The 14,218-nt window shown below is 44.2% G+C and overlaps 1 protein-coding gene across 2 annotated transcripts in view; it reads left to right on the top strand.

Annotated features, from left to right (window-relative positions):
* Positions 1-6,688: 6,688 nt before the first annotated feature.
* The window catches only part of LOC140428406 (extracellular sulfatase Sulf-2-like), a 598,468-nt gene continuing 590,938 nt past the window's right edge, over positions 6,689-14,218 (top strand). For both annotated transcript variants that reach the window (XM_072514825.1, XM_072514822.1), the window contains exon 1: positions 6,689-7,126. The gene's annotated coding sequence lies outside the window, so the exon portion shown is untranslated. The remainder of the gene's footprint in view (positions 7,127-14,218) is intronic.

Raw genomic sequence — 14,218 nt, 5'->3', positions numbered from 1 at the left:
TTCCAACAACGAGTATGGATTTGCGCTGGTGTGATGCCATACCGCCAAGGGGGCAACGTTCCACAGGACCGGGCGCCACGACATAAAGCCGTTTAATTATATTTAATGCATTTACATAAATCAGGTCCATGCCCTGTGAAGGCGGGGAAGATTTCAAACCAAGATCTCGCCAGCGTAAATCCTGTTATGGCCTTCTTGCGAGATTTAGCGGCCATAACGGGATTCACACCCATGGTTAACGATCCCCAGAAATTGTCCCCATTATTTCTGACCCCATGTTAAAGCAGCCATTGCTAGTTGCTCAGTCTTTGAAAAAAAAACACGCATTCTTCATCAAAGCAAAATCATCCAAGATTTTCTCTCGTTTCTGTTGACCAGCTCAGAAAGGAAAGACACAATTTCAATGAAAGACATGAATTAGGCAGACTGTAAGCAACGTGAACAGCGTGATGTTGTCAGTGTGAGGCCTGGGCAGCTTTAACTTTAAGGCCTCCTTTTAATATGATTGTCTACCCATTTGAATTGGACCATGAGGAACGCACCCATTTACATGTAATTTTCTGCAGGTCATCAATTTATTTAAAGCAGTCATTTAGCTTTAAAGGAAGGTTGAATTCTTTACGATCAAAATTTACTGTTCTATCCCTGCAAGGAGGGGATCTCTGAAATTGATCGTGTAATGCTGTTCCAGGTTTCCTGGTACCTGTCTTAAAGTCTTGGTGAAGAAATTAATTTCCATACTGTTTTTCGTGAGTTCAAGGCATCCTGAATCATTTAAGAGAAGAATCTTTGAAATGTTGTAATTCTGGAAACGTGGCAGTCCTTTTGACCAGGCAAAGTCTCACAAATAGCAATGAAGTAAACGGCTACCAGCTTTTCTGCTTTTGGTGTTACTTCCGTGATAAATGTAGGTCAGGACAATAGTTTCACTTCCTTTCTAAAAGTGCAGTGGAATCTTTTACATCGTCCTGAGAGGATGAGGTCTTGATTTAATGGCTCATCCAAAAGGCAGCAGTGCAACACTCCTTCAGAACTGCCCTTTAGTGGCAGCCTGAATAAACACATGGACATGGACACAGGAGCTGAGTTCAAGAGGTGAGCTGAGAGTGATTGTCCTTGACCGAGTGTGGCATTAAGCAGCCCTGACAAAATTGAAGTCGATGGGAATCGGGGGAGGAGGGGTGGGGGGGGTGGTGGTGGAGGGGAAACTCTCCACTGGTTGGAGTCACACCTAGCATAAAGGAAGATGGTTGTGGTTGTTGGAGGCCAATTATCTCAATCACTAGATATTACTGCAGGAGTTCCTCTGGGTAATTTCCCAGGCCCATCCATCGTCAGATGCTTCATCAATGATCTACCTCCCATGAGAAAGTCAGAAATGAGATATTCACTGATGATTGAGGATTGCACAATGTTTAATACCATTTACAACTCCTCAGATACTGAAGCAGCCTGTGTCGGCATGCAGCAAGACCTGGACAATATTCTGGCTTGGCCTGATAGGTTGCAAGTAATATTCACACCACACAAGTGCCAGGCTTAATTCTTCTAACTAAGGAGAATCTAGCCATCATCCCTTGATGTTCTATGGCACTGAATCTTACATCATCAACATGTTTGGGATTACCGGAAGCTTAGCTGGACCGGCTACATCAATACTGCGGCAACAGGAACAGTTTAAAGGCTTGGAATTCTGTGGTGAGTAATTCATTATTGAGTCCCCAAAGCTAGTCACTATCTGAAGTAATATTCTCCACTTTCCTGGATAAGTGCAACTCCAACAAAACCCAAGAAGCTTAACCCCATCCAGGAAAAAGCAGCCTACTTGATTGGGACCCCATCCACCACACTAAACATTCACTCCCTCCATCACAGACACACATTGTCAGCTGTATTACCATCTAGAAGATGCACTTACCTAGTCTCCTTTGTCAGGCCCTTCCAAAATACAACCTGTACCAGCTGGAAGAACAACAGACACATGAGAACATCACATGAGGGATTTTATGGGGCTTGTAAAAGATGGAAAAATTGCATTTGGGATGATTGAACTCGGCAAGAGCCGAAATCTCAATTTCCTGACAGCAGGTTGAGAAGCAGAGATTAAGGCAGCGGCACATTTGTGACACATCAAGTCTCGTCCTGTCCCGTGGCAGGTTTCCACTTGTAATAAATTTGTATGCAATGAATACTCATTAGCAAATAACATTTTTAAAATTATGTCCTACCTTCAGTAAAAAGTCAGTGATGCATGACAATCCCATGGCACATGATTTGCATTCACTGAAAAGTGACAGGTAACAATCAGTGTTTCCTTGTTGAACTCTTAGGCACATGGGAGGTGGGCAAGAGAATGATAGCTCGCAGACAAGCACGGACCGGCAAGGGTGAGCCAGTGATGGTGGTGCTTTTGGGGAGAGTGGGTGCGGGGCGGGGGGGGGGGGGGGGGTATTGGTGTGGGGGGACAGCATGTGGACTGACAACAGGGACATGGAGGATGAAGGAATGAAATGGAATAGGTCTGGCATCCACATGTGGTAGGGATGTAATGGCAACAGTCAGTAAAAGTAATAAACCTCGGGACTTAAACGGTGATGTCAGTCCTGTCCACTTGAGGGTCCATCTCAGGGTATTGGCTGGCAGAGTCCCTCCAGGGTTTTGTGTTTATCTGCAATAGTTCTACTATCCTTGCTGACAGTAACCTCGGACAATGTCCTTTACAATGGATCGAAGGGATGGCCAGCTGATTCTGCAAGTTCCTGTGCCACAGTGTGGCAACTAAAACATTGGATGGACACTAACATGAGCATTCAATAAAGTGTGAATTCAAAAACACAACATTGTTTCTTCAATAGTAAATAAATGTCCCTAACTCCCGGACAATCATCAATGGATATCAACCATGAGGTGTGCCAGTATATTTTGCTCTCTGACTAAGCTAGCCTCAACAAATAATGATAATATACTCATGAATATAGTGAAATCACTGTAACATGAAATACTTGCAAGTGAAATTTAAATTTGAAAAACATCCACACTATGGGCGCGATTCTCCGAAATGGAGACAGAGTGTTCGCGCCATCATGAACACCATTGCGTTGCACGATGGCGCGAAACGGGCGCAGGCAGTAACGATTCTGGCCCCCACAGGTGGCCAGAACGGCGCTGGAGCGGTGCATGCCGCTCCAGCCTCCCTTCCCGGCGCCAAATGGCCGCCGCGCCAACCCACGCATGCGCAGTTGGGCCGCGCCAACCCGTGAATGCGCAGGGGACTTCATCAGTGCGCCGGCCCTGACGCAACATGGCGTGGAATTCAGGGGCCGACCGCGTAATAAAATAGGGCCGGGGCTGGAGAGGCCAGTCCGCCGATCGGTGGGCCCCGATCGCGGGCCAGACCCCATCAGAGCCCCCCCCCCCACGGTGACGGAGCGCTTTTCCCCGCCCCACAGGCCGCCCCCCCCGACCCTACGCGCAGAGTTCCCGCTGGCAGCGACCAGGTGTGAACGGTGCCGGCGGGACTCTGCTTTTTTCTTGCGGCCGCTCGGCCCATCATGGCCGGAGATTCGGCGGCCCGCGGACAGCAGCCCGCAACCGGTGCCGCGCCAAAAGCGCCGGAGCAAATGGCGCCGAATCTCCACTCCTCGGAGAATCACCCGCCGGTGTCGGACCGGCACCGTGGGAAAAAATGGCATGAACGGCGATTCTCCCATACGACGCGGCATGGGAGAATCGCACCCTATCATTTCGGAGAATCGTGCCCTATATTTGTGCTCTCACTAATTTTTATGTTAATGGCATGAAGTTGGGCTGGGACGTTTTGCTGTGATGAAGAGCCAGTTTACCCAGGAGCCTCTCTTATAGCCTGCCCATAACTTTAAAAAAAAAAGTATTTTTATTCCAAATTTTCAACTTTTTAAATTTTACAACAAGAATAAACCCACTCAACACATTAAATCTCCCACTCACCCAGACCTCCCCCGCCCTCCTTCCCTTCCTCCCCCCTCCCTTCCCTCAGTAGGCAACGGTAACCAACTCTCGCCCGCCCATTACTGTTGCATTGCCAGCCAATTGCAGGTTTCACCACTGAAAAGATTCCATTGCTGCTTGATCGCCAGTGTTTCCTGTGCACACTGCCAGCATGTTAAATTTTAATTCTAACTGCATGGGAGCTAGCACAAAGCAGGTGAGTGAAGTGCCCTCCCCCCCCCATCCCCGAACTTCCTGTGTGCCACAGTTAAAATTCTGCTTCACCTGTTACATTTTTGCATCTTTCTTAAAGAGCTAGGAACTAATTGTTATGTGAATACTTTTCCTGGGTTTCCACCGCTGTCGTAAGCTGAGCAGCAATGTATCAGTCTGTCAGTCACATGGAGAGCAGCAAGAAATACACGATGAAGCTCCAGCATTTTCAGTCTAAAGTCTGACTGTTTCTACTTTATAGGAACTAGAAGACGTAACATCACCAGCCTGCTGGTTTCCCTTCAAGTCACACACCACCCTCATTTGGAAATATGTTGCTGTTCCTTCACTCTTGTTGGGTCAGAATCCTGGAATTCCCTCCTGCACTGCAAGAGTTTGAGAAAGTGGCTTACCACCGACTTCTCAATGCCAACTAGAGATTGTTTTGCCATCTTTCAAATGGCCACATCCCATGAAAGAATAAATTAAAAAATCTCAGCTAACCTCTGGTGGACATCTCAGCTGATATAAAGAAAATTATATGGGTTAAACGGTGGATGGCAATGTAAGGTCTCAACAGTTATTTCTACCCTCCACCCATCCCAGCACCCACAGTGCGCCTGCCGAAGGGCAATATGAAAATTGCCCTTTAAATGCCCCGGATGGTTTCACAAAATTTTCCATCAAGTATCTATTTTCTGAAAATACATCTGCTTCATAATAACACAATGTTGAAATATTCTAAAACAGGCTGAGGTTAGGGTAACAACAAAACAATATTTCAATATTATGCACCATAGGAAGATATGACATTCAGGTAATGATAATGTTGAGTGTTCAGATAAGAAGAGGTTTGGGTAATAATAATGTAGAATAGTAATATAAGATGGATTGACAGGGCAATGGAAGCATAGATTGTTACACAATGCAGTATGAGCTCAGGTTCAGGTAATAGTAACTTAGAATTTTACATGCCATAAGAGCTTGAGGTTGGATGGGAGGTGGGGGGTGGGGAGGGATCTGCTGTGATGCATATGGAAGAGCTCCTAAATCAGTAATATTGCAATTGCAGCTCTGAAAGGGTTGCATTGCATCTCGTCTCCCAGGGAACAGTGAGATGGAGTAGCTTGTGTATAATTAGTGTAAGCACTCTTACAAGTACTGCCAGGGCAATGGAGTTATAAGAATCATTGTAATATATTATGGCTAGATCTTTCTTCTCCTGAAATAAGATTAATTTTACAGCACCTTTATGTCCTGCTCTAAGCCATATTGTAACACAGAGATCGTAAAGAAATGAATTATATCTCCTGAGCAAAAATTCAAATGTATTCCTGGAAAATAATCACCGAAGAACTGTTTTAGCAAATGTTGGAAATGTAAGTAAAACCGTCTGCACATCTTTAGGAACCTTACACTTAAAGATTTAAAAAAAAAAATCCCGATTGCCTCGTGTGAGTTACCAAACCTGCACACCAGAACATGTTTGTTCCTGGAGAGTTTCAGACAGGTGGGTGGTTAGTGAGATTGCTAATTACACCCACAGGAAAATATCTGGAGGAAGAGAAGCAAATATCCAACATCTATCTTAGCGACAGCAGACATTCCTTTAATACCCTACTCTTTGAACATCGAATCTCCGAGACAGCTTTGAAAGCTGACGTGTGTTTTGTTGTACAGCTGCAAAAGTCAGAAAATGTATTGCATTTCCTGAAAATTCAGGTTCAAGGTTCAAGAGAAATTTGTCGGAACCGCTCAATATTTACAGTGAAACACAACTGTCCTTTTTCCTGCAGCAAAACTTGATCGTTGCACGTTCTCCATTAAACCATGTAAGCTGGTGCAGCCCTAATGCGGGCGCAACTGCGCTTCAACGGTACTGACAAACTGGCAATAGTGATTTCACAGACCGTTTTAAAGCCAGCCTGAAGTTGTCTCTCCCCCCCCGCCCGCCCGGTGTGGTGCAAAGCCGCCTCCCTGTCAATATTCAGTAGCTCACCCTGGGTTACAACTGAGGACCAAGTTCACCTCAGTGGTTCTGTCTTCTGCTTTGATCAGGAACCACACCTGTCTTAAAGTCTCGGTGAAACTGGTTGAAAAGATTCCCTGTGTGGGAAAATCTCACAATCTGTACTCCAGCAAACTACACGCCGTGTGTCCTGCTGCAAGTTTATTTGCGTGATCCACATTGTACATGGATAGTCATGTAAAATGACTATATGATTGATGCTGGATTCATTGACAGATTAATGCTCTGCTTTACTGCCAGGGATTTATAAAACAGCGCGGGAAACGCATTCACCTGTACAATTTACCACTCTTTTTTTTTCTTTCTTTGCAGAAATGAATGCCTTATTTCCTATATCGGGGGCGAATTCAATAGGTTGCTGCTGGAATCAATTAAACCAGCTGTTTCTTGGCGAATAAAGTAAACCCTTTCCACCCCCCCCCCCCCCCCCCCGTGTCCATAAGAAGCAGCTGATCAGACGGAAATGTCTGCTACAGATGTACTGTGAATGCAGCAGTATATTCAGCCTGCAAGGTCCTTGAAGCGGCGGCAGATTGGGGCTGCTGAAACACAGCCGATCCACTGAGTAACTTTCCCCACCTTAACGTAGCTCATATACCGATTAGCTGTGCAAGGTACCAATCATAGGATTCTGGAGTGCTTTAGATGGCAATCTACGCTCCGCCTCTGCTTCTGGGAAACACCCAGCCTGCAGCTTTCAACTGGGTGCAAACAGAGTACAGTGACTAATCCAGGCGTGTTTCAACAGATGGTTAGAGCTGGCCTAATTCAGTCATTGCAGTTGAATGAGGTTGAGAGGCGAAGCCATTGAGAGCCCCTTTCGGAGCTGTGTGGTCTCCGAGTTTGCTGGCATTGTTAAGAAGATCCTGTTTGAGAAGCCCCCGTGTCCCAGAAATGAGAGAAGCCTGACTGATAAAGGTAGTGTGAAGTGCTGCAGTTTCATGCTTTACTTTGTGAGCCTGTGCTCTGTATCAGTGCTGTGCACCAGGTTGGTTACAGTTACTGTAAGCTTATACCAAACTGAAATTAAGGTAGTGTCATTCAATGAAAATAATCATTTTGTAATGAATGTTTGAAGTAAACCCTGCATGCAACCATCGCTCTGTGTTTCTTTTCTGTTTTACAATGTTTTCACCATTCTTACTTTACCTCATGACGTATGGAACCCCAGTCTGATATAACAGTAACCAAAATGAATGAATTGAGTTAACAAAGCGTATAGTTTACTGTTCCGGTACATTGTGATTCTATATAAATAGTATATTTTGCTCCCTTGGCAGTGAATTGTTAATTATGGATTGAAATTCTGGGTAGTTATTTGGTTGTAGTTACAGAACAGTCCAAGGTATAGTTCTGGGTCGAGATAGAACTTGACTGGCTTTGTTCCTTTTATTCATTTTGTAATGTAATTTCTTATGAAAGTCGAATTAATGAGCAGCACAATCGATCAATTCTATGACATTGAGGAACAATGCTAACCTTTCCAAATCTCTCTGAACCTGTCGTTCTCTTAGCTGCTGTATGGAAACATGTATTCGGACTGCGTAAACCTATACAAGCCCAATTTACACAACGTGTACTCTGCTGCTGTATTCAATTCATTTACTGCTTTATATGGATCTTAGGAGCACCGTTTTCTTTAATTTGTGTTTCAGAAACTTGTTTAAAGGCAGCTATTTGTCACTAGTAATTGTGTGTTTCTTCATCTTGAAATTAGATTTTTAAGTAACCTTTTGTACTGTGATTACTCTAGCAAAGGTGAAATGTTTGTATTTTTTTTCCAATTAAGGGTCAATTTAGTGTAGCCAATCCATCTACCCTGCACATCCTGGAGTTGTAGTGGTGAGACCCACGCAGTCACAGAGAAAATGTGCAAACTCCACACAGACAGTGACCCAGGACGGGGATCGAACCCGGGTCCTTGGCAACGTGAGGCATCAGTGCTAACCATTGCGCCACCGTGTTCATATTTTTAAAGGAACTACTCATGTTTGTTCATCATACAATCCTATTTCAATTTTTTAAACCATGCAATTCGCCTTGGGCAAATAATATAAAAACTTCCTTTCTTATTTGTGTGAGAGGCAGAAGGGTCCAATGACCAAAATGCATTAGCATAGTAAGGGATAATCATGAGTTTATCTAATAATTGTCTGTCACACGATCAGTAGGTTTTATGAGGTGCATTAGAGAATCAAATGTGAATGTATGAAGAAACATAGGGGAACCACATTGAAAGTATTTTTGGAAATAAAAGAGGCAAAGGAAAAGTTGGTTTGGTGCCTCCTTTTTAGCCAAGTTTTGAACATGATATTTGACCATTTGGAAATAAATTGCATCATTAATATGAAGTTGCTGTCAAAGCAAAAATAATCTCTTGAAATCTTGCATTCCAGTTCTTTCACACTCTGGAAGTACTGACTTCTGCCTTGAATGCCTGTGTCCCAAGGTACAGATCACATCTCACAGAATGCCTGTGATTGTGCTGGGATTTGGTCTGGTTTTGTTTATTAACTAAGCTGCCATTGATCTATGGACTGAATCCAATCTGAATACAGTGCCAGAAACACTGGACAGTTTTTTTTTCAATAATGCACCAAGACTCCCATACATGACTTAACTATATTTCAGAAACACATTCTATTCTTGCTGATATATTTACCCATTTGTACAGCTATTTTCACCCGCATTGTGCCTGCATCAATTGGGATGCATGCGGGACCTACTTGAATAATGAAATGAGACGAGCTTTGCCCAGTATATACACAAAAACCTAATGTGTGTGCAGATTATATCCAAGTGAACTTCCAGTGCAATGCAAATTCATTGTGAATGTAAAGAAACGTGATTTTTTTAAAAAATTGAGGCAAATTGAGACAGTATAGGCACTGATTTTCCTGTGGATTGGGCCATACAAAATAGTTAATCCATTCCTTCTGTGGAGGATGGGCCCTTACCTGCTGGGAGAGTCCCAAGATCTTCTGTGCATGTTAAATCAATGGCTCCAATAGTAGTCAGGTTGCACGTAAAATTGATTTAAATATTAATGAGGCAATTTGAATAGTGCATGATTTGCACAGAGCCAAAATTAGAATTCTGTGCACATTGGGGATGGATTACTATATCCCCCAATGTGTATCTCTGAATAAAAAGGAGTTTTGCCATTGTGCTAAAAGAAGGGAAAGTACAGTGTGATACTGATGCTGCATTTTAATTTTTCTTCTATTTCTGTGTGTCAATAGACAGGCAAAATCTCTGATGTGAATTTTCTGGAACTTGACTTGGCCACTAGAGGGAGCCATTTGTCACATTACACTGTTGCCCTTATGGTACAGTTATTCTCAAAGATCACTTCCTGTTGACCATCATAATGACCATGGCCATATCCATGGTTATGACTGTAGAGTAAATATCTTGATATGCAGTTTACTTCACAACAATCTGGATTTTAACCCTGGGAATTCTGCTCCACCAGACCCCAACAAAAATGAATTAAAACTGACCCTTTTGGGGTCCCTTCTGCTCTACTTTTATATTGTCGTAACATGGCAATATGATTAATTCTTATGTCATAGCACCCCAATTCACATTTAATGGAACTTCCTGCCTGAAATATGAGGTCAGCTGCTTTACCGTAAGCTCTACAGCAAAACTGCTGGCAGCAGATCATCATTGCTAGTGGAGAGGGAAGAATATTGACCTTGTTTTGAAGCTGGTACTACTGCTTTAGTTGCGATTTTGGTTAACCTGGGCTGACATGCTGCATATGGGCACAGACTGCTTCGATATCTGGTGACACAAATAGTGTTTTATTATATTATTATTATTTTTTATAAAAATTTAATTTAGTTGTTAGCCAGATCGTGGTAGAAAGTTAGAGGAATGGCAGGGAAGGGAGTGCAATGTTCCTCCTGCAGGATGTTTGAGGTGAGGGATGCAGTTAGTGTCCCTGCTGATTTTACCTGCAGGAAGTGCTGCCATCTCCAGCTCCTCCAAGACCGAGTTAGGGAACTGGAGCTGGAGTTGGAAGAACTTCGGATCATTCGGGAGGCAGAAGGGGTCATAGATAGCAGCTTCAGGGAATTAGTTACACCAAAGATTGGAGATAGGTGGGTAACTGTAAGAGGGACTGGGAAAAAGCAGTCATTGCAGGGATCCCCTGCGGTCGTTCCCCTGAGAAACAAGTATACCGCTTTGGATACTTGTGGGGGGGGGGGACTTACCAGGGGTAAGCCATGGGGTACGGGCCTCTGGCACGGAGTCTGTCCCTGTTGCTCAGAAGGGAAGGGGGGAGAGGAGCAGAGCATTAGTAATTGGGGACTCTATAGTCAGGGGCACAGATAGGAGATTTTGTGGGAGTGTGAGAGACTCACGTTTGGTATGTTGCCTCCCAGGTGCAAGGGTATGTGATGTCTCGGATCGTGTTTTCCGAGTCCTTAGGGGGGAGGGGGAGCAGCCCCAAGTCGTGGTCCACATTGGCACTAACGACATAGGTAGGAAAGGGGACAAGGATGTCAGGCAGGCTTTCAGGGAGCTAGGATGGAAGCTCAGAACTAGAACAAACAGAGTTGTTATCTCTGGGTTGTTGCCCGTGCCACGTGATAGTGAGATGAGGAATAGGGAGAGAGAGCATTTAAACACGTGGCTACAGGGATGGTGCAGGCGGGAGGGATTCAGATTTCTGGATAACTGGGGCTCTTTCTGGGGAAGGTGGGACCTCTACAGACAGGATGGTCTACATCTGAACCTGAGGGGCACAAATATCCTGGGGGGGAGATTTGTTAGTGCTCTTTGGGGGGGTTTAAACTAATGCAGCAGGGGCATGGGAACCTGGATTGTAGTTTTAGGGTAAGGGAGAATGAGAGTATAGAGGTCAGGAGCACAGATTTGACGTCGCAGGAGGGGGCCAGTGTTCAGGTAGGTGGTTTGAAGTGTGTCTACTTCAATGCCAGGAGTATACGAAACAAGGTAGGGGAACTGGCAGCATGGGTTGGTACCTGGGACTTCGATGTTGTGGCCATTTCGGAGACATGGATAGAGCAGGGACAGGAATGGATGTTGCAGGTTCCGGGGTTTAGGTGTTTTAGTAAGCTCAGAGAAGGAGGCAAAAGAGGGGGAGGTGTGGCGCTGCTAGTCAAGAGCAGTATTACGGTGGCGGAGAGGATGCTAGATGGGGACTCTTCTTCCGAGGTAGTATGGGCTGAAGTTAGAAACGGGAAAGGAGAGGTCACCCTGTTGGGAGTTTTTTATAGGCCTCCTAATAGTTCTAGGGATGTAGAGGAAAGGATGGCGAAGATGATTCTGGATATGAGCGAAAGTAACAGGGTAGTTATTATGGGAGACTTTAACTTTCCAAATATTGACTGGAAAAGATATAGTTCGAGTACAATAGATGGGTCGTTTTTTGTACAGTGTGTGCAGGAGGGTTTCCTGAAACAATATGTTGACAGGCCAACAAGAGGCGAGGCCACGTTGGATTTGGTTTTGGGTAATGAACCAGGCCAGGTGTTGGATTTGGAGGTAGGAGAGCACTTTGGGGACAGTGACCACAATTCGGTGACGTTTCCGTTAATGATGGAAAAGGATAAGTATACACCGCAGGGCAAGAGTTATAGCTGGGGGAAGGGCAATTATGATGCCATTAGACGTGACTTGGGGGGATAAGGTGGAGAAGTAGGCTGCAAGTGTTGGGCACACTGGATAAGTGGGGCTTGTTCAAGGATCAGCTACTGCGTGTTCTTGATAAGTATGTACCGGTCAGACAGGGAGGAAGGCGTCAGCGAGGGAACCGTGGTTTACCAAGGAAGTGGAATCTCTTGTTAAGAGGAAGAAGGAGGCCTATGTGAAGATGAAGTGTGAAGTTTCGGTTGGGGCGATGGATAGTTACAAGGTAGCGAGGAAGGATCTAAAGAGAGAGCTAAGACGAGCAAGGAGGGGACATGAGAAGTATTTGGCAGGAAGGATCAAGGAAAACCCAAAAGCTTTCTATAGGTATGTCAGGAATAAGCGAATGACTAGGGAAAGAGTAGGACCAGTCCAGGACAGGGATGGGAAATTGTGTGTGGAGCCTGAAGAGATAGGCGAGATACTAAATGAATATTTTTCGTCAGTATTCACTCAGGAAAAAGATAATGTTGTGGAGGAGAATGCTGAGCCCCAGGCTAATAGAATAGATGGCATTGAGGTACGTAGGGAAGAGGTGTTGGCAATTCTGGACAGGCTGAAAATAGATAAGTCCCCGGGACCTGATGGGATTTATCCTAGGATTCACTGGGAGGCCAGGGAAGAGATTGCTGGACCTTTGGCTTTGATTTTTGTGTCATCATTGGCTACAGGAATAGTGCCAGAGGACTGGAGGACAGCAAATGTGGTCCCTTTGTTCAAAAAGGGGAGCAGAGACAACCCCGGCAACTATAGACCGGTGAGCCTCACGTCTGTAGTGGGTAAAGTCTTGGAGGGGATTATAAGAGACAAGATTTATAATCATCTAGATAGGAATAATATGGGTTCTAGTTTCTCCTACTAGTGGAAACATCCTCTCCATGTCCACTCTATCTAAGCATCTCAGTATTCTGTAAGTTTCAATGAGATCCCCCCTCATCCTTCTAAACTCCATCAAGTACAAACCCAGAGTCCTCAACCACTCCTCATATGACAAGCCTTTCATTCCGGGGATCATTCTTGTGAACCACCTCTGCCCCCTCTCCAAGGCCAGCATAGAAGCTGGTAAAGGTTCCAACAAAGACATGATATGAAGTGATTGAGAGATGGCAAATAAACAAAATGAAATCTGTTGCCATGGTGAAGAGGCCAACAACAATTTTCCTGGTGTGGCATTTGGATTCCTCAGGTGTAGGGAGGACAGTGGAAATAGTAAAAGAAATGGAACTACTGGCTGGCAGTCACAGTTGAGGAAGACAAGATGCCATGTCTGCATGGATGTCATGCAAGAGGGTTTAAAGGAGTGGTGATGAAGACCAGTGATATCCTTGCCACAAACTGTAGGAAACGATTATAAAAATGTACCCTGGCAATGGTAATTAAGAATGCAACACCATTTCCATTCCAAATGTCATCAGGATGGGCTGGGAAACCAGTGAACATTGCATGTCCTGTAGCTGAAATATTAGAGGACATCCTGAGAGATGGAATATTGAAACACCTGAATTGATATAATATGATAAGGAGAAATGTGAATGAATTTATTGGAGATATTTTCTGCTTAGCAAATTATTGTGGTTCTTTGAAGAAGACAAAGGTGTTGTTGATAACAAGAATTCAGTGGGTGTGATATAATTAGAAATTAGCGAGGCCTTTGACACTGTTACAGAAACTGTCAGTCCACAAGAAATAGGAGCCAGGTTTCTGAGCTGAATTGAAAATTGGCCAAGTCAGAAAAAGTAAAAGGTGGTTGTGAATGGAACTGTGATGAATGGCAAGTGGTGTCACTGGCAGTGCCACAAGGATCATTATTGGGGTCATAGTTGTTTACAATGTAAATAAATGATTTGAAACTTTGGACAGAAACAAACTTTTCTCTCAAGTTCATAGATAGCATTTGATTTGTGCTGGGTTGGAGGAATCAGGAATAGTGAAAAGGTAAGCAGAAGATTGAATAGTTTGAACGGTGAACTTGTGTAGCAATTGATATTTCATGTTGACATTTACAAAGTAACGAGATTAAGAAACACCAAATAGGTATAATAATCTTTATTAGTGTCACAAGTAGGCCTACATTAACACTGCAATGAAGTTACTGTGAAAACCCCAAGTCGCCACACTACGGCACCTGTTTGGGTACACAGAGGGAGAATTCAGAATGTCCAATTAACCTAACAGCATGTCTTTCAGGACTTTTGGGGTAAGAGTGGATAGAATCACTGAAACTAAAAGTCTATTATGTAACCGCAAGATTGACTAGCTTGATCTATAGAATCCCTATAAAGCACAAGGAGGCCATTCGGCCTATCGAGTCCACATTGACCTTCCGAAAGAGCACTCTGGCTAGGC

The sequence above is a fragment of the Scyliorhinus torazame genome, chromosome 8 (assembly GCF_047496885.1).
Source record: "Scyliorhinus torazame isolate Kashiwa2021f chromosome 8, sScyTor2.1, whole genome shotgun sequence".
In the NCBI taxonomy this organism is placed as follows: domain Eukaryota; kingdom Metazoa; phylum Chordata; class Chondrichthyes; order Carcharhiniformes; family Scyliorhinidae; genus Scyliorhinus; species Scyliorhinus torazame.
Note: the sequence above shows the minus strand (reverse complement) of the source record. Positions and strands in the feature narration are given on the sequence as shown.